Raw genomic sequence first — 18,618 nt, 5'->3', positions numbered from 1 at the left:
GTTTCAGTGCTCAATTATTAGCTTCTCAGATATAAATGTGTGTAAAATACTGCCAAAGACATTTTTTTAAGCATAAGGCCACTTGAAGAGAAAGATAAAATACTAGCTATAAACAAAATAAAATAATTATTAACAGGTTTCCAAGCAATCTTTAAAAAGCAGAATGAAACAATGAGTCAATTTTAATAAATGAACCTTTTAGATATTACTATTATTATTTTTCCATGTACTCCCTTGCAACACATGGGTTGTGCAGCCGCGAGCAATGCTCCCGGGAGAATGGCGACTCCATCCCCTGACGGTCCAGCTGATTTGGAGAGGTTTCGGAGCCGCTCAGGTAGACCTGTTTGCTTCTCCAGAGACCTCTCACTGCCAGTTGTTCTACTCCCTGACCGAGGGAACACTCGGCACTGAGGCACTGGCACACAGCACACACTTCAGAATCCCAGTTTGAAAACCCCTGCCCTCTGTATTTTCTTCCGGAAGTAGAGGTACTCTCAAAAGATTTATTGAAGGTTACACCCCTTGTGGCCTCCAATTAATTGAACTTGTTAAAACAACTTGAAGAGCCATCAATTTTAGACAACAGTGCAATTACATCAGTGTGAGTTATAGTAAGAGGATGGGAACACTTTTAGAAAAGAAGCTGCAGGAAAGACATAAGGGCGATGCTTCCTTCCTCAAAACGAATGAGCCATGAGCTACCAACACTGAGCATGAGAGCAAAGCACCTGCAAAAAAGTGTACTGTAAGCTGCTTCTGATAGAACTTGGCTACAAAATGACTACTTAGTAACTGACCAAAAAAACAAACATACGTCAACAAATCCAAACTTAGTCAATCAAACACACATGGCTTCATCTCTGAAGTTGACACCATTGGAGAAGACCAGAAAAAAAAGCCTCTTTGATCTCCTGACCTGTGCTTCTTCTTCAGAGGAACGCAGCATGACCCAAGCTCACCCCTGCTTTGGACAGAGAGAAGATCCTCTGTATGTAGCTTTCAGGGCTGGTCATCATTAGTTGCTTAGTTAAAGACAGCCCTAAGTGCCTAAGAAAAAAAGACTTCAGATCTTTCCGGTTCAGCCCTCTCTTTTTCGATTCTGACACATCTATCTTCTCAAGGCCACAGGTTCACAACGGCTAATTCAATTTCACCCTGCTGCCCCAGCCGCCAGGCTGCAGAGACGTGCATCTACAAGATACTGCCTGGCAGCCACTGCTGGAGATTCAGGAGGATTTTGGAAGCCCTCGGGCAGCCTCGAATTTAATAGACACAGTTAACGAGATTGTAGAGGGGGCAGAGGAGGATGAGGCACAGGTACAGCATACCATGTGCTTCCTGCCCACCGGTGTGGTGAATGTACAGGCTAGACCACCCACACGGAGAACTAAGACTCTTGCTTGGCAAACTTTTATCAGGAGGAGGCCGAAGTGTGTGCGACTCTCTCAAGGAGATTTGGAAGACTTAGAGGGGAAAGTAGCGGGGGCAACATCTGTGTGGCGCACCGCCGGCTTCGGTTCACTTATCGGAGCGCTTGCTCCCAGCACCAGATGTGACTCGGAGGTGGGCGTGTGTCGTGGCGAATGGCGGCAAAGCAGCGGGCAGCCCCCCTCTTCTCCTCTCAATACCTGACAGCTGCTGACCCAGAGGAGCAGAGGAAGAAGAGAAAATTAAAGTCAGACAGAGAAGAAAAGGAAAGAAATCACACTTTCTAAAATGCATTTCGGTTCCTGGAGGGCCACTGATAAGTTGTGTCATTCCACAGGTCTAAGTGTGGCCGATCGCTGGAACGTAATAAGTTGGTTACCACCAACTCATTTACATCTGGATGTGGGACCTCAAAATGAAGTCATTGCTGCTTATTATTATAAATGCAGAAAATGAATAAATAATGAGGACCAATTAGCCAATCTTTTGGCAGTTCATAATATAATATAATAATATAAAGTAAAAGGAACAAAATTATTTTAAGCAAAATTCACACTTTTTTTATCCACAAATGCAGAGCCGGCCACTACTTCAAACCTTGACGAACAATCACACAATTAGACAAACAATCTGATGTGATGATGAAGAGACAAGATTGGAGGAGAAAAGAGAGAAGAAAGGCCTGCTGTGCTGAAACACACCCCTCAGCAGGAAACACCGCTGACTCCTGGAGAGAAGTGTGGGTGAACAATGCCCAGCGCAGAGAGGGAGTGTGTCACTGAAACCACAGGAATCAAAGGGACACTTATAGTTACCCCACGCGTCCACTATAACAAACATTTCCTGCCCTGTTTGCACAAACATACTGAGAGCTTCCCATGTAAATGTAGCAGTCAATATAAATGTGTGGAGGTGTACAACTCAATCTACATTCAAACTGTACAAGCCTCCATCTCCATCATTATGCACTGAAGGAGACACGAAAGAAAGCAGTGCTCTGGAAGAAAAGAGACCCAGAGTTCTCCAGCAATAATGTGCAGCCTCAAGTGGTTACTGCATTTATTAAAAAAAAAAAAAAAGATGAAACGATACTGACATTATTTAATAAATTGTACAATTTTAAAGAGAACTAAAGTAATTTATGCCAATTTAAAGTCCTCTATGACAGTGTCAATTTGTGGTTGACAAAGTTATAAGCCAATGTAATTTTGATTTTAAATAGCATAGTACAGTACAGCAAAGAATAAAATAGAACAGAATAGAATAGACCATTTAAAAAAGGTTTTGAACTGTTATATATATTATAAATATAATATAATAATAATATAATATAATATAATATAATATAATATAATATAATATAATATAATATAATATAATAAATATAATATAATATAATATAATATATAAGTAAATGCACAACGCCTGCAGATAGGATAAAATGTGGACTGGAAAAGGGGTGCTGTCATCCACTTCGAATAAATATTTAAAGCCAAAGCCAGGCTTAAGTGCACCAGAATCTCATCTGAGCATTGGGACAACATGACTAAAAAAGAACAACAGAAAAGATCAAATGTCCCCAAAGCTGTCAAACCCTTCTACAATCTCATCTATGGCCAGGTGGAGCCACCCACCAAAAAAAAAAAAAAAAGAAATAGATTCTGGATCGGAAATACAGGCGTATGTCAGATATCTAATTGGGTAACACATGCTACAAGTATTACACTTACATCAGTTCTAACTACTGCCAATACTTTCACAACTCAGTGGTGCTGGTGACAGCCATGGTGCTAAATTATGTCTACTAAAGCCAACTTCACCACACTGAGTTTAACAAAACCACACAAGTCCTTGATACCTGCAGCTGCAAGCCAAAAGGTAACACAGCGAGTTACGGCTGACACACATGGTTAGTTTTTGGAGATACTGCCGTGTTGTATATGATCTAGAGAGACTTCCATCTACTGTGTGTGATGCTAAACACTGTTCTGAAGTCAGCTGAGAGACAAACATCATGAAAGCAGATATGTTTGAGCTTCCAGCTCTGTCCTTACCTCCTTCTGTGAGCAGATGCCTGATGAAAGACTCTGGCGACTTCACTCAAGCAATTGATCACATCAACAGACCTCACATCAAATGAGGTATGAAGTTAGCCTAATGCCCACCCCGAACTAGATACTTGGACATTCCAAAGTGAAGAAGGGACCACCCTGTAGAAAAATAAAATAAAATACAAAAAAGAGGTCAGGTATATGGTGGGTACAACCTATACAAACTGCTGGCACAGAATGCATCACGAATCATGCACAAATTGAGCTTTACTGCTTAAAACACTACAATGATGATGGCAGTTCGAATGAATGTGTGTCATTAACACAATTCAGTTCAAAAGATTGATATGAAGTCTACTGCTTTTTGCCTACTGCTCAAACTGATTTACTATTGACCAAAAAGACAAAACAAAAACAAAAAAAAAACACCTTTTTAACCTTCCACTAGTCATTAACAAGGTATTCTGTCTGTCACATGATGCAATCACCACAGAGAGGTTAAACTTTTGCTCATCTTTGATGTGAAAGAACACTAACAAGCTAACAGACAGACCAAAACAGTGGTACTCAGGTCTCAGAGACTAAAATAAAACTAAAATCATTGAATCAATAATTATATTTATTTTATTTTACATTGCCAAAAATAATGACAATTAAAATCATTGAATCAATTTAATATATCTATGAGAAGGCATCAAGTACATCCATAGACAATTTTTGTTGTGCTGAAAGATTATGACTTGCTTGTTCATCTCATCTCTCATATGTTAAGATGCTTTTGTTAGTGTAGCCTTTCCACAGACTGTCAGAGGCACCCCGCTAATACTCTTATATAGCATGTAAAAAAGCCATAAAAGGCAGATCAAACCTGTCTAGAACTAGCTGGACTCTTGCCAAAACGTCTACCCACCCCCCAAAAAACAATGCTTTGCAACCAACAAGTGACATTTTGTATAAAAGTCACATACATGAAAGCCCACCTTAACTTCAAAATGTCCAGTATCAAAACAATTTAACATGTAAAAGGGCTATTAAAAAGTAATGAAAAAGGTCTCACATAGGAAAACACATCTTTCACATAGAAAACCCTTACAGGGTTGTATTTTTCTCTAAAATCTGTCCAAAGATCATTCCTTTCTTCCAAACACCCAATCAAAACAGAAATTTAGAAAGTAATAATTTCAAAATGACCTCTGTCAAAGTTCAAAGGTCTCCATCTGTGTGTGAATTACAGTGACACAAAAGAGTGATGACCCTATAACGGCTTCCCTGTGACTACCTGCTGCTCGAAAAACACTGGCCAGACATTAAACCCAAGCGTACTGAAAAGATCAAATGGGGCCAGCAAAATACTCCTGATCTCAGATAAAATGGAAGGCCAGGAGGTGGAGTTCTTCCTTGAGGACATTTCAGACCAGATGCCCCCATCGGAGGCATTGAAGAAGAGAAACATGAGTCAGGCCACTGCAGGAGAGAAAGGGCAAAAATGTTGATTTTAATGAAATAAAGTGAAGTACATTACTCTGCTACTCTGATGGCTGATGATAATATTTCATATTTAAAATTTAAACAGACCCTACCCTGCTCTCATGAGAAAACCAGGCCCATTTGCTGATTATTAGGGATCTGTTCAATAAACATCTCCACTTTCACCCATATAATTCAGATAATTCAGAAAAAAAAAATAATAATAATTCTAATTCCGTCATCATTCACTCATGAATTTCTTTCTTCTGTGGAACAAACATATTTTGAGAAATCTCAAAACTGTTTAGTTACCAATATATTTTTTATGTTCTACAAAAAAAAAAAAAAAAACATACAGGTCTGAACAACATGAGAGTGAGTAAATTTATTTATTTTTGAGTGAACTACACCTTTAAGCTACACTCCTACATTGACTCATTACAAATTACTGACACAAATGTGCACTCACTGTGGCACCAGGACACGCTCAAATTATCTATATTACACTCTGATATACCGCACACACACACACACACACACAGCAGCTGATCATCTGTGGTGAAGAGCTGACGGGGGCGTGAAATATCCAGAATAGATCCTTCCTCCTTTCATTCATCCATTATCGCATGGACAAGAGGAGAAGGACAAAGAGGTATGGAGGAAGATGAGGTAAGGAGCTCCTGATTCAGATGTATGACATAAGAGTGCAGAATGAGGCAGAACAATTTTATGTCCAGTTAAGTCACCTCATATCAAGATAGCTCAGTGTCATTAAGAAGCTTTCTTGACCCAATATGTAAATGCATTGGCCACATTTACATCACACACTTACAGCATGGACATTAAAGACATAATGCAACTAAAGTAGTGTCAGATCTTTCTTTCATATTGTGACGTACTTCAGAGTGAAACGGATTATCGGAAAAAGTACAAAAAATATAGGATAGGGACTTGATTTTGTCCATCGTTTTTCGATTAGGAGGAGGCAGATCTGAAAGTGAGTTTTGTGGTGATTTGTAAGATTGGGGCAGTAAATTAAGTGGATTTAATGACTGAAGAATTACAGTATACTTCACCAGAGAGAAGTCCTTGTTGTTTCACTGGAAGGTAAGTTACAAGTTACAAAAAATATGAAAAGTCAAAATATGCATGCATAGATGAATTATTCACAATAAGACCAATAATTTGGATTTCGAATTTCCTCTTCAAGCCAACTTCAAAAATTTTGACCAGCAACTGATAAATTGCAGATTCTATAGACCTTATGCATCAGAGAAACAAACCATCTTTTGAATTTTGACTTTGAACCATTTTCTCACTAACTATATAGCATCACTGTTGAAGAGTAATTAGCTGGTGAACAAAAGTTATCATGTGCATTTTATTGTTAAAGCGGAGGTCCTTAAAAATGCCAGTAGGCACAAACATGCCAAACCTACACATGCCTCAATCAAAAAAAATATATATATTTCTGTAGTATTTTTAATTGTATAAATGCATTATGCAAGTATTTGGGTTTTAGATAAAGCAATAGGCTATTATATGAGAATAACCAAATGTTTTTCCAAAAAAGCGATAACCACAAATGCAGTTCTTCACTGACCCAACAACTTCATCAAGCATGAATTCCAAATTTAGAAGCCTGTTACCTTTGTTGTGTTCCTGTGTAAATCTCAGAGCTGGAGGAGACACCTGGCTCGATGCTCTCCTCTCCCCCTGACACTGCAGCTATCTCACTGTAAGCATCATTAATGCAAGTCTGTGTCCCACCTGCTGGAGGTGTGAGATTGACCTCTCCCCTTGGCCGGCAGTACTGCTGACACAGGCACCTGCCATGGCGCCCTGCCCCACACTGCAGTTCCCTGCGCTGGGCCGGACTTACTCCAATCTGCCCTGGCCGGCCCGGAAGTCAGATCCCACAGTACTTCATTATCTTAGCAGTTAAAGGACAACGTCTCCGCTCATCTGCTCTGTATACAGACTGCCATTAGAGAGCAATGAGTCATTCCAGATGACCTGAAATCGATCCCAGTGATTAGGGTTGAACGCTTAAGGCAACCAGAACATTATTTAAAAGTATGTTAGAGAAATGCGACACAACATAATAATAATAATACTTCAAATGAATGGATATGGAAAATGTCACCATTATCACATAGCTGTTAGGGCAACTGATAGCAATTTAAAAGAATGATAAAAGCACATGTGAAAAAACCCTATAATTTGGCTAAAATGTGTATTCCTTTCTCTGTAGCTTTTTATTCTATGAACTTTCATGTCCTGCTAAGTGGTGCTAAACTCTCCTGTTTTCTTGCTTTTTAAAAACCCAATACTAAGAGAGACCATTTTCATTCAGTCTAATGAATGCAAGTCATTTCAATTTGTTGTTCATTGGCTAAATCATATTCAGTTTGTTAGTTAAAACCTGTTCCAGCCATTTTATTCTAATTTCCACCAGCCCTTCACACCAGGAATTTGGACCACAAACTGACAGTGATATAGGCCTAATTGTTTTGTGCCAAAGACACTGAGCATCCGAGACTCCATATATGGTGCCAGGTATCTCATCTTTAACTTGAATCTATCAGTACTAAGAATTCCTCCACAACTCATTTGCTTTCAGTTATGCTTCAATTTTATTTCAACGTGACACAAAAATATAATTTGATTAGAACTGATTTCAATCATAACACCATATGTTTAGAGGCCTATCCATGTCTGAATGCGATTGCATGCCTTGTTAAAAACAGAACTATGCTACTTCACCAGTCAGTTCTCAGTTTCACCTTGGTTCAGAAAATCCCTGGAGGGTTTTTTATACTCCTCACTCAAGATTGTATTTAAAATTGTGAATGTTATATGTTCAAATACGACAAGCTCTGCATGAATTCAAAATACACAGCTCAGCCAAATTATCTCTGGGATTCAACAACAACCCTTCAGACTAACCAAAGTACAACCAGACCTACTTCTTTACAACAAAGAAAAACACTAGATATACTTCATGCCCAAGTCTTCTTAGTAAGAACTAGTTAGTAAACAAACAATCCTCTTGTCTTACTAAATGTCTACCATGTTTTCTGTGAAGCACACGGAGGGAATGTCCATGTCTCTTCTAAGAAAATGGACACGAGCACAACCATTACAGTCAGAATTGTGCTCTTGGCAGCAAGGGTCAGATTAAATAGCAAAAAAGTAAAGGATACACTTTTGGTCTGCAAAGACTGGCCTCATCCCTAAGGTGGAATTGTTGTCTCTCAGCTATCCATCAAATATACATCCCTTTGAGACTCACCCAAGTGTATAGACAACACTGCAAAAATGAGATACAGTGCTAATCCATATTGCTTGGTATTTCAGCCATTAGTTGGTGCCTGTGAGAACAATAGTAATGACACATAAAAAAAAAAAAAAAAAAAACACATCATTTCTTGTATTTTTTACAAGGCCAGAAAAAGACTGTAGAAAGCAAAACAGCTCACAGTGATGCTCAGAGACAGGCTGCTGGAGGAAATTATCCCTTTGATTGGGCCTTTGATATAGTATTAAAGAAGCCAGGTTTAGCACACCACAAACCGTAGATCTAGTCTCATTAGCAGTCCATGGACTTGCACCTCAGACTTGCTGCCTCCTGTATGCTGCAACAAAAAGGAAGACAGAGGAAAAGGAGTCAAGCTAAATAGTCACACAGCAGCAACAGCAATCCAAATGCTAAAGACACATTTGTGAGATATACAGGTGCTGGTCATATAATTAGAATATCATCAAAAAGTTGATTTCACTAATTCCATTCAAAAAGTGAAACTTGTATATTATATTCATTCATTACACACAGACTGATTTATTTCAAATGTTTATTTCTTTTAATTTTGATGATTATAACTGACAGCTAAGGAAAATCCCAAATTCAGTATCTCAGAAAATTAGAATATTGTGAAAAGGTTCAATATCGAAGACACCTGGTGCCACACTCTAATTAACTCAAAACACCTGCAAAGGCCTTTAAATGGTCTCTCAGTCCAGTTGTGTAGGCTACACAATCATGGGGAAGACTGCTGACTTGACAGTTGTCCAGAAGACGACCATTGACACCTTGCACAAGGAGGGCAAGACACAAAAGGTCATTGCAAAAGAGGCTGGCTGTTCAGAGCTCTGTGTCCAAGCAAATTAATAGAGAGGCTAAGGGAAGGAAAAGATGTGGTAGAAAAAAGTGAACAAGCAATAGGGATAACTGCACCCTGGAGAGGATTGTGAAACAAAACCCATTCAAAAATGTGGGGGAGATTCACAAAGAGTGGACTGCAGCTGGAGTCAGTGCTTCAAGAACCACTATGCACAGACGTATGCAAGACATGGGTTTCAGCTGTCGCATTCCTTGTGTCAAGCCACTCTTAAACAACAGACAGCATCAGAAGAGTCTCACCTGGGCTAAAGACAAAAAGGAATGGACTGCTGCTGAGTGGTCCAAATGTTCTCTGATGAAAGTAAATTCTGCATTTCCTTTGGAAATCAGGGTCCAAGAGTCTGGAAGAAGAGAGGATGGGCACACAATCCACGTTGCTTGAGGTCCATTGTAAAGTTTCCACAGTCAGTGATGGTTTGGGGTGCCATGCCATCTGCTGGTGTTGGTCCACTGTGTTTTCTGAGGTCCAAGGTCAACACAGCCATATACCAGGGAGTTTTAGAGCACTTCATGCTTCCTGCTGCTGACCAACTTTATGGAGATGCAGATTTCATTTTCCAACAGGACTTGGCACCTCCACACAGTGCCAAAGCTACCAATACCTGGTTTAAGGACCATGGTATCCCTGTTCTTAATTGGCCAGCAAACTCGCCTGACCTTAACCATAAAATCTATGGGGTATTGTGAAGAGGAAGATGCGATATGCCAGACCCAAGAATGCAGAAGAGCTGAAGGCCACTATTAGAGCAACCTGGGCTCTCATAACACCTGAGCACTGCCACAGACTGATCGACTCGATGCCACGCCGCATTGCTGCAGTAATTCAGGCAAAAGGAGCCCCAACTAAGTATTGAGTGCTATACATGCTCATACTTTTCATGTTCATACTTTTCAGTTGGCCAAGATTTCTAAAAATCCTTTCTTTGTATTGGTCTTAAGTAATATTCTAATTTTCTGAGATACTGAATTTGGGATTTTCCTTAGTTGTCAGTTATAATCATCAAAATTAAAAGAAATAAACATTTGAAATATATCAGTCTGTGTGTAATGAATGAATATAATATACAAGTTTCACTTTTTGAATGGAATTAGTGAAATAAATCAACTTTTTGATGATATTCTAATTATATGACCAGCACCCGTACTGTAGATGACAGGCTAAAAATGTAAAAGCCAGCACTACATGTGAATTTTGTTAGAAGCTGTTACCAAAGAGAATGCTTTGTGCAGCATTTTGTGATCATGCAGAAATATCATACGCTGTAAAAATAATACCATGTGTACAATAGAGTAAAACAAGGCTCATCATTGATAATGAGAATAACCATACAAAGGCACAGTTGGTGACTCTCTTTTCTGGGATTTCAGGAAGTGCATAAATAACGGGGCTATAAATGAATCAAATCCAAAAGCACTCTTACAACAATGCGTTTATGTTTTCCTTTTTCCCTAAATATGAATTAGCAAGCCATAAAAAGCAAAGAAAACACCACTGATACACACGCTTTCATCTTACACATTAAAGGACACGGGGGCGCAATAAAAAAAAGTCTACTTCCTGTTGGGGCACTGAGGAGGTTATGAGGGTCTCTCCTCACATCTTCAGCCCACGCCTTGTGATGTGTTGGACGTGTCATGATGTCTGTATACAAATCAGCTCAAAGCATTCTTTTGAATTAGTGTTTTCATAATATTTGCAGGCAGAGTACATAGACATTGATCATTATCTACCTGGCACTGTAAATTGTTATGTCATAAACGCACTGAAATTAAAATCACGATAAAACAGAGGCAGCTACAGATATTTTCTTCCATAATTAGTGAAGTCAGGCATCACCAGTGAGAAGTCCATTTCATTGGAAGATTGATATTTTAATTAAAAATTATAAGGTTAAAAAAAGGAAAAAGATAATTAAACATATGCAAGAATGAATCATTTACAATAAGGTCAAAAACATGCATTCAAAAAATAGAATGAATTTTCATTTCATGCTGATTTTAAAGGATCATAAAGAATTGTTGAATTAAGTCATTATTTTTGTTTTCTTTGTGCACAAAAAGTATTCTTGTAGATTTATCAAATTAAGGCTGAACCACTGCTGTCACATGGACTATTTTAACAATGTCCTTACTACCTTTCTGGGCCTGGGAACATTTCAGTTGCATTGCTGTCTATGCAGGGTCAGAAAGCTCTCGGATTTCATCAAAAATATCTTAATTCGTGTTCCGAAGATGAATAAAGGTCTTAGGGGTTTGGAATTACATGAAAACCAGCAACAAACCAAAAAATACCCATTACAGTAATAAATATCCCTTTAAATTGTCAGTCCTCAGAATTTCACCTTTTACAACCCACTGAAGAAAAAGCAATTCAGGTTTAGAACAACATGAGGGTGAGTAAATGACAGAATTTTGGGGTAATTAAACCAATGCAGAACTACTTACTGCTTATTCGCAGTATGTGTTGCTTAAACTAATACTTAGGGTCGGAAGAAGTGAGCCATGCCTTTTTTGTTTAGGTGAGAGGAGGTGACTTTCCTCTGCTTGGCTCTTCTCTTCAGAGATGAGAGTAGGAGGAGGACACAGTGACTCCCTGTGCGAGCCACATAAAAGACAGCTTACAACTGAACCAGCCTTTAAGGAGGTGCAGGATGAAAGAGAACTGACCAGGCCGGGGGGTGCAGACTCAAAGAGAGAGTGAAAGAGTGAGAGACAAGGCCTCCGCTGCATGTAATTAAACATTCTTCACTGGTTTTAGGCACAGGGCTGAGACAGACGAGAGACCCCCTCCTTACCTCCATACACACACATACGCTTCCGAACACAAACAAACTCAGACAAAATGCACACTATGCCCCAACCAGCCACCGTCCACCTGACAAGTGACGGCCCAATCTGATTAAATGCCAGAGGAGGAGGAGCCAGCCTGGCCTCCATGACAAGTCAAAAGTGATCACCATGGAGATACATAATTACAGCTGTCAACGCGTCCACCATCCCGCTGGCATCACCCTGATTGCTCACAGCAATAATGACAGACAAAGCTTTGCACGCTCTCTCCCCCTCAAAACACAATATAAGCATCCAGCTAACATGCAACGGTCACATGAGTGCACAACAGTGGCATTTTAATTAGTTTTTCTCTCTCTTTCCACCTTTCCACACCACCTATACCCCCCCTCCTTCACGTGGACAGGCCACAAGCGCAAGTGTTATTACATGAAGCTCCCGCTGTAGCATTAATTGAAGAAAGATATGGTGGGACAGAGGCGGTAGGGGGTAGAGAGCGTCCATTATCACTTGTGCCTTCAACAGGTCTCACGTTTGAAAACTGCAAATTGCAAAAACTTGCAAGGGCAAAATGTTTGACATTACTTGATCTGCAACCATATGGTGAAAACCTCCCTAAGAAGAAGAGAAGAAAATAAATGAATAAATATAGGAGGGGGAGGAAAGGTGGGAGAAGATGAGGGACAAACAAATCCGTAAAATAATTATTTAAATGCTGTAATTAACGTTTTTTTTGTTTTTTTTCTTACTTCAGAGGGGGAATGTCAAGTTCTCTCTTCTTTTGGCCTTTCCTTTGTGGATGTCCTTGCCTCCTATGGTATATGTGACAGTGACAATAAACATACTAAAGATGTTAAAACTACCTCCTGCGGGATGCTTAGGGCGAGACAAGTTCACGCTGGGTGTACACACTTCTTTTTTTTTTTGCTGAAGGTTGATTTGAGTTTGTTTCTTTAATTATGTTGGACTCACATACATATTGGGGAATTAGTTCATCCATTTAATTATTTTTCAGTGCAATTAACAAAGCTCCGTCACCCTATGGTTGCTCTCTTTGAAAGTGAATGTGACCTCAGGTGACAAAACACATCAAAGCGCCTTTGCCTGTGCCCTTTAAAAACACCAACATTCGCAGAAAACAAAAGTGTTTTGTCTCTACTTTAAAAATTATCGTTCAGTTATATTTATATTGACACTGAATTTAAGTTTACTATAACTCAACATTTTCTTAAAGATATTTATCCTCTCCTTGATATCCTTTAAAAATGATGCATGTATCAGGTTGTAAAAACATTGTTTCTTAAAAGATACTTTTTCCTGGCAACCCTTTTACATTCTCTGAATCATCTGCTAAAAAATAACAACAGAACAAACAATTTCATAGAGGTCCTTGCAGATACTGTAAACTGTAATGGGGACAGTGTATGGAAAATTTTAGAGATGGATGTTATTGCAGCTGCTCCCATCCTTGATGCTGAAATGTCTGCTATTCATTTCAGATTTACAGCTGCTCAATGGTTTAAAAGACAAGATAAGAAAAGAGCAGGAAGGGACACCAGCCACTTCAGGCCTTGTTATCACAAAACTAGAATTGTATCATGCTGTTTTGTTTATGAAGAAGGGTCTTTGTGTTGTTGCATGAAAGGAAAAACAGAATAGTTTTCCTTCCTCTAATATAATTTAGTGGCTTTAGTTGAACTACTTACAATCCACTAAACTGTAGATGTCCTGATAGTTCACCCTCATTAGCATATATAGGTACCTAGTGTTTACACACACATTTTTTGTACATTTGGATGTATGGTGAAACATATAGACATAGTAGTAGCATCTAAACATGTAAAAGTATTTCTGCTTTAGAAATATATTTGCTGTTATGTTTTACTATAGATTTTTGAGCCCATAACTACCCTATTCTAAACCTTACCACTTCTCAACAATATAAAAAACATAATAGGCATATAAAATGTACAGTTAAAAAAATTTTTGTACACTATTACAATAATATTTCTGATAGTTTTTTTTTTATGAGACAAAATGTTCATTAATTTTAAAGTTTAGAATTGGGTAATCCTTTAAAAAGTGAAAAATATGGCATCAGAAATCACACAGTACAAAATGAAACAATTATAAAGCAAAACTAGGTGAATACTGTGAATGATGTGTTTAATAGTATTTAAATTATTTGTTTAACATTTAATTACTGTCATTATTTAAAGGGACAGTTCACCCAAAAATAAAAATAAATTCTGTTATCATTTACTTACCCTCAAGTTGTTCTAAACCTGTAGAAGCTTCTTTCTTCTGTTGAGAAGAAAAGAAGATATTTTGAAGAATGAAAAGATGATATTTTAAAAGAACATACAGTTGACAGTAGCCAATTACATTCATAATACGAAAAAAAAAATACTATGGAAGTCAATGGCTACCATCAATTGTTTGGTGTTACATCATCTTTTTACACAATCTTCTTTTGTGTTCAACATAAAAAAAGAAAGAAACTCATACAGGTTTGGAACAAGTGGAGGGTGAGTAAATGATGACAGCAATTTACCAGTTTAGCATCCTCTCAACTTATGATTTATTGTATTAACATACATCAGACAAACTCAGGTTGGGCCCTATGAAGTCACACACAGGAAATGCTGCTCGTATCGACGCATACCAGTCTGTGTGTCTCTGCGCTTTGCTGAGGGAGGTGGCAATGCCATTAACTAGCAGGTAGAACCCTGTGGCCCCTTGAGGCAGAGCTCCTGACGATCTGGGAACAGGGAGCGGCACATTTGCAGGGATCCTGAGAGGAAGCAGAAAGCAAAGGAAACATTAACTGTTAAATAAAACACAGGAAGCAGGGTTAACTGCCACTCCTCAGAGCTAAAGGCATTGGCGGGGTCTATTTTTTGCCCAATTATTCTTGGTTAACAGGATTAATTACCACTACCGCTTTTCTTTTCGCTCCCTCTCAGTCAGCAACTAATAAATCTACAACTAGCTCTCACAGACTAGGAAGGCCATCATAATTAGAATAACAAGTCACAAAATCATTACAGGTCTAAATTGCTTACAGAGATGATCAACACAGGCCTACAGGATGTAGTATGGACGTTTTTTTGGGTGGGTGGGGGGGGGGGGGTTGTGCTGTTTAATTGAATAAAAATGTTGTGTGGTGGTCCTAACAGCTAAACCACATGAGGAGGCGGGTTAAAGGGACTGATTGACACAGACTTCAGTTGTCAGCCACACCTACTTCAGACAAGAGGCTCCATTAGCAGCAGATGGAGAGTGTGTATGAGAAAGAAAGAAAACCGTGTTTGTATGTATGTGTGTGTGTGAGACCATTCGTTCCCCTGCCAATTATTTGTCATTTTACTCAAATACAAATGCTAGATTGCAGTTGTCATCTGTTCTCTTTCATTTCCAATGAAGCCTAAAAGTAATTGTGACATGAACAAATATCCTTCCTAACAATGAAATGTAATATTTGCATAAATATTAGTCTTTGTGGTACCACTGATTCTGGTTCATTCATCTAGGTTGTCCTGCTATTTTATTCACATACGTCACTGCAGGTACAGTACAATATACATTTGTATTAATGGATATGCCCTACGTACCAAAGTGTAATCCACTTATTCCAATATCCCATCCTTCATACATAATATACTTTTTGGAAACTACAGATCATACCATCCTCCTATCCAGGCCTGCATGCGGCCTTAATATGGATGACTGGTTTGCAGTTCTGTTGCTACTGAATTCTGTAACTACTTCAAAGTGATCATTGGTCTTTTGAGGCTTTCTCCATAAGTCTCTTTGTTTTACACAAAGTTTTAGAGACAACATTTTCTAGGCAGTGCCTGGGTGGTTTGATTCACTTCCACTTAAATCAACAATGCCCACTGAGACTTTAAAACACTTTAGTGTTAGTTTGTAGTCTTTTAAGCACCTGTTTTAGGTTTTTTCCATGATTTTGAAATATGAGTTAAAAGGACATTTATGAAAATGAAGCCTAACATCTAAATTCTCGTTTCATTCCAAAAATATTTTAATGACACACAGGTAGACACAATCATGTTCTTGTTAGGGCAGTTGTTCTCCATTTGTATAAACCCAACAGCTCCTGCAACAAAATAAATAATCTTATGAACAGCATCTTTAGCTTTTTTTTTAAACAACATTTTCTATCATAATATTATTATGTTTTGTGTGTGTGTGTGTGTGTGTGTGTGTGTGGAACTAAAATAAATCACAGAAAATTGCAGAATTAGTCGGCTAATTTAATTAAACAAATTGTTAGAATTGTTTCTTTTGCCTCAAAAAAGTTTACTTTTTACAATATCTATAATTAACTTAATATATATATATATAATATATATATAACTTGCGACCTTAAGGGCTGAATGCAAAAGTTATAAATGGCTGCTTGATTACATTTTGCCCAGATGATTAATTAAACACTGAAAAATATTCAAGCTAATTTTATTTAAAAAAAAATCTATTACTTTAGAAAACTATTGTCCTTTGCCATCAATTTATCTTTAGTCCCTTTGACAATACTAATTATTTTTGTTTATTAGGAAAGATAATCAATAGAAAGCAGACAATGTTACAAGTGGAACAGGATCATGGGAGAGTTGCTTCTAATTGCACAGTGAACATAACGTCGCACATGTACACCGCGGTACATTTGACAGCTTCCATCATCTTGTACAGACTAGCCCATGTTAGCCTATTAAACTTTATAGACCCATTAAGAGTCCAAGTAAGCTAGTCAGATGGCCATTAATTTCCCTCATAATATTTTCATTGTATATAAAAATATGTTAAAACCTCATAAGGTCAAGGAATTTGGCTGGGTAAGTAGCTAACTATCCAAAATTAAATAAATAAATAAAAAAAAAAAGTGTTTGAAAGTAATGAGCATGTTTGTTTTAACAGCTGCATTAATTGCTTTACCCAATTTAGATTTCTTATTTTAAAATACTATGATATTCCCATTTGTCTATGCATTTCACAAAGACTAAGCAATACTTGAAAAACGCTTGACCACAGTGTCGGACTGAGTCCCACAACACAATTGCTGCAAATCATCAGTAAGGGGCGCTTCTAGTAATGATAGCAAGAAGAGAGCGCTCAGTGTGTGCACAGGATGGATATTAGCAGATCGACTATAGATAGCAAGAGATAGCAGATAAAAAAACGTAACTTTTGGAGGGACAAAAAATTTAAATGAAGGGTTTTAAAAAGAAGGCTTACGATCAGGCAATAGGTAGGACTTCAGCGATGGAAAGAAATCAAGGAGCGGGAAGGCTTGGAATCGGACGCCGAGGTTGCTTTGTTACTATTTTATAGGTGATTTGCATTGATTTTGCTTTGTTTCACACAACTAATCCGTGTTGGCTTTTGATTGAATATGCCAGCAAGCATAGCAGATTCCACCATTGTTGTGTACGTACGCATGGGCGGAGTTATCAAAATAGGGGCGAGGTTCTGCTGGGGTATGGGCATGTTTGTTTCGGTGCTTCCAAATATCAACATCATTTGGCAAAATTTGCTTAGTGCACCTTTAAACACATAGATTTTACATTTTACGAATTGTACTGTACTGTATTCGGTTGAAAAACTCCTTAACTCTCCAAATTCTGTAAGTTTATGGCTCATATTATGACCATGTTTTCTGAAATAACTATTTGCACCTGTACAAAAACTCATGGTTCTTGCGTAGATACATTCACACAAGAAAATAAACAAGTCTGTTCATAGTCACAAAAAGCCATGTCAGCCTTCTCCACCAGCGCTGGTATTCTTTTGGTGACAGACAGGCTGGTCTGTGGCCGAGCTGATTGCAATGGGCCTGTGCCAAATCTAACACTACTGAGCCTGTGAGAGGACATGGCGCATCCAGCAGCTGCCAACCAGTTTAGCTCTAGCCTCCTCCATTCGCCTGCTTTCACTAACCTGTCCTGACAAGTAACCAGATTAGCGTAGTCTTCCATCAGTGCAGGGGAGCAGAAAGAACAGATGGATCTTCCTGTATCGCTCCCCCCTCGGCTCCAAGCTTACCACCGCAGTGCTTAGCCCGCACAATGGCTGGGGCCCTGCCCCGTCGCAATTGATGTGCTATGAGTTAATTGTTGCTAACAGCTTTGCATAATGCTGTTCGGGGAATACCGATCTCTGTCTTCATATTCCCCTATCCTCCCATCTTCTCCCCAGAAACCACAAGTGCCCCACAAACCAGGGAAATTGTCAGACACGTTTAGGCGAACGCCTACTTCTGAGGGAGATCAGAGACCTGGATGATTAGGAAATGCGAGACAGTTTCAGATCATTAAATTACAGCCATTTATATACATTGCTTGTGTTTACACAATGCCACAACAATGATAGAACGTACAGAAAACGAGACACAGCAATGCCAATGAAATAATTGAATGAATAATGTCAGAGGTGGAAAAACGGAGGAAAAGAGAGCAGACGGAGAAAACAAACTGCAATTTATAACACTTGTCATCTGCCGGGAAAAACTGAGCTTGTCTTTTTACAGTTTTTCTGGTATGTATCACTAAGTTTGCTCAAGTGAGCAGATGGGCGCACTAATTAGCTCAGTTCATGCTGCAAGTTTGTTTATAAAGAGAGAATGGGAAGCAGACATTTTGACACATTTTATTAACATATCATACCTTAAAGCTCTGT

At 38.5% G+C, this 18,618-nt stretch overlaps 1 long non-coding RNA gene across 1 annotated transcript; it reads right to left on the bottom strand.

Moving 5' to 3' along the window:
* Positions 1-5,289: 5,289 nt before the first annotated feature.
* Positions 5,290-8,582, bottom strand: LOC122146242. Its single transcript, XR_006160902.1, has 3 exons — positions 8,432-8,582; positions 8,245-8,323; positions 5,290-6,965 (listed from the first exon to the last, which is right to left on the bottom strand). It is a non-coding gene; the product is annotated as an uncharacterized LOC122146242 (long non-coding RNA).
* Positions 8,583-18,618: the final 10,036 nt, after the last annotated feature.

Source organism: Cyprinus carpio, chromosome A9 (genome assembly GCF_018340385.1).
Source record: "Cyprinus carpio isolate SPL01 chromosome A9, ASM1834038v1, whole genome shotgun sequence".
Classification (NCBI taxonomy): Eukaryota; Metazoa; Chordata; class Actinopteri; order Cypriniformes; family Cyprinidae; genus Cyprinus; species Cyprinus carpio.
Note: the sequence above shows the minus strand (reverse complement) of the source record. Positions and strands in the feature narration are given on the sequence as shown.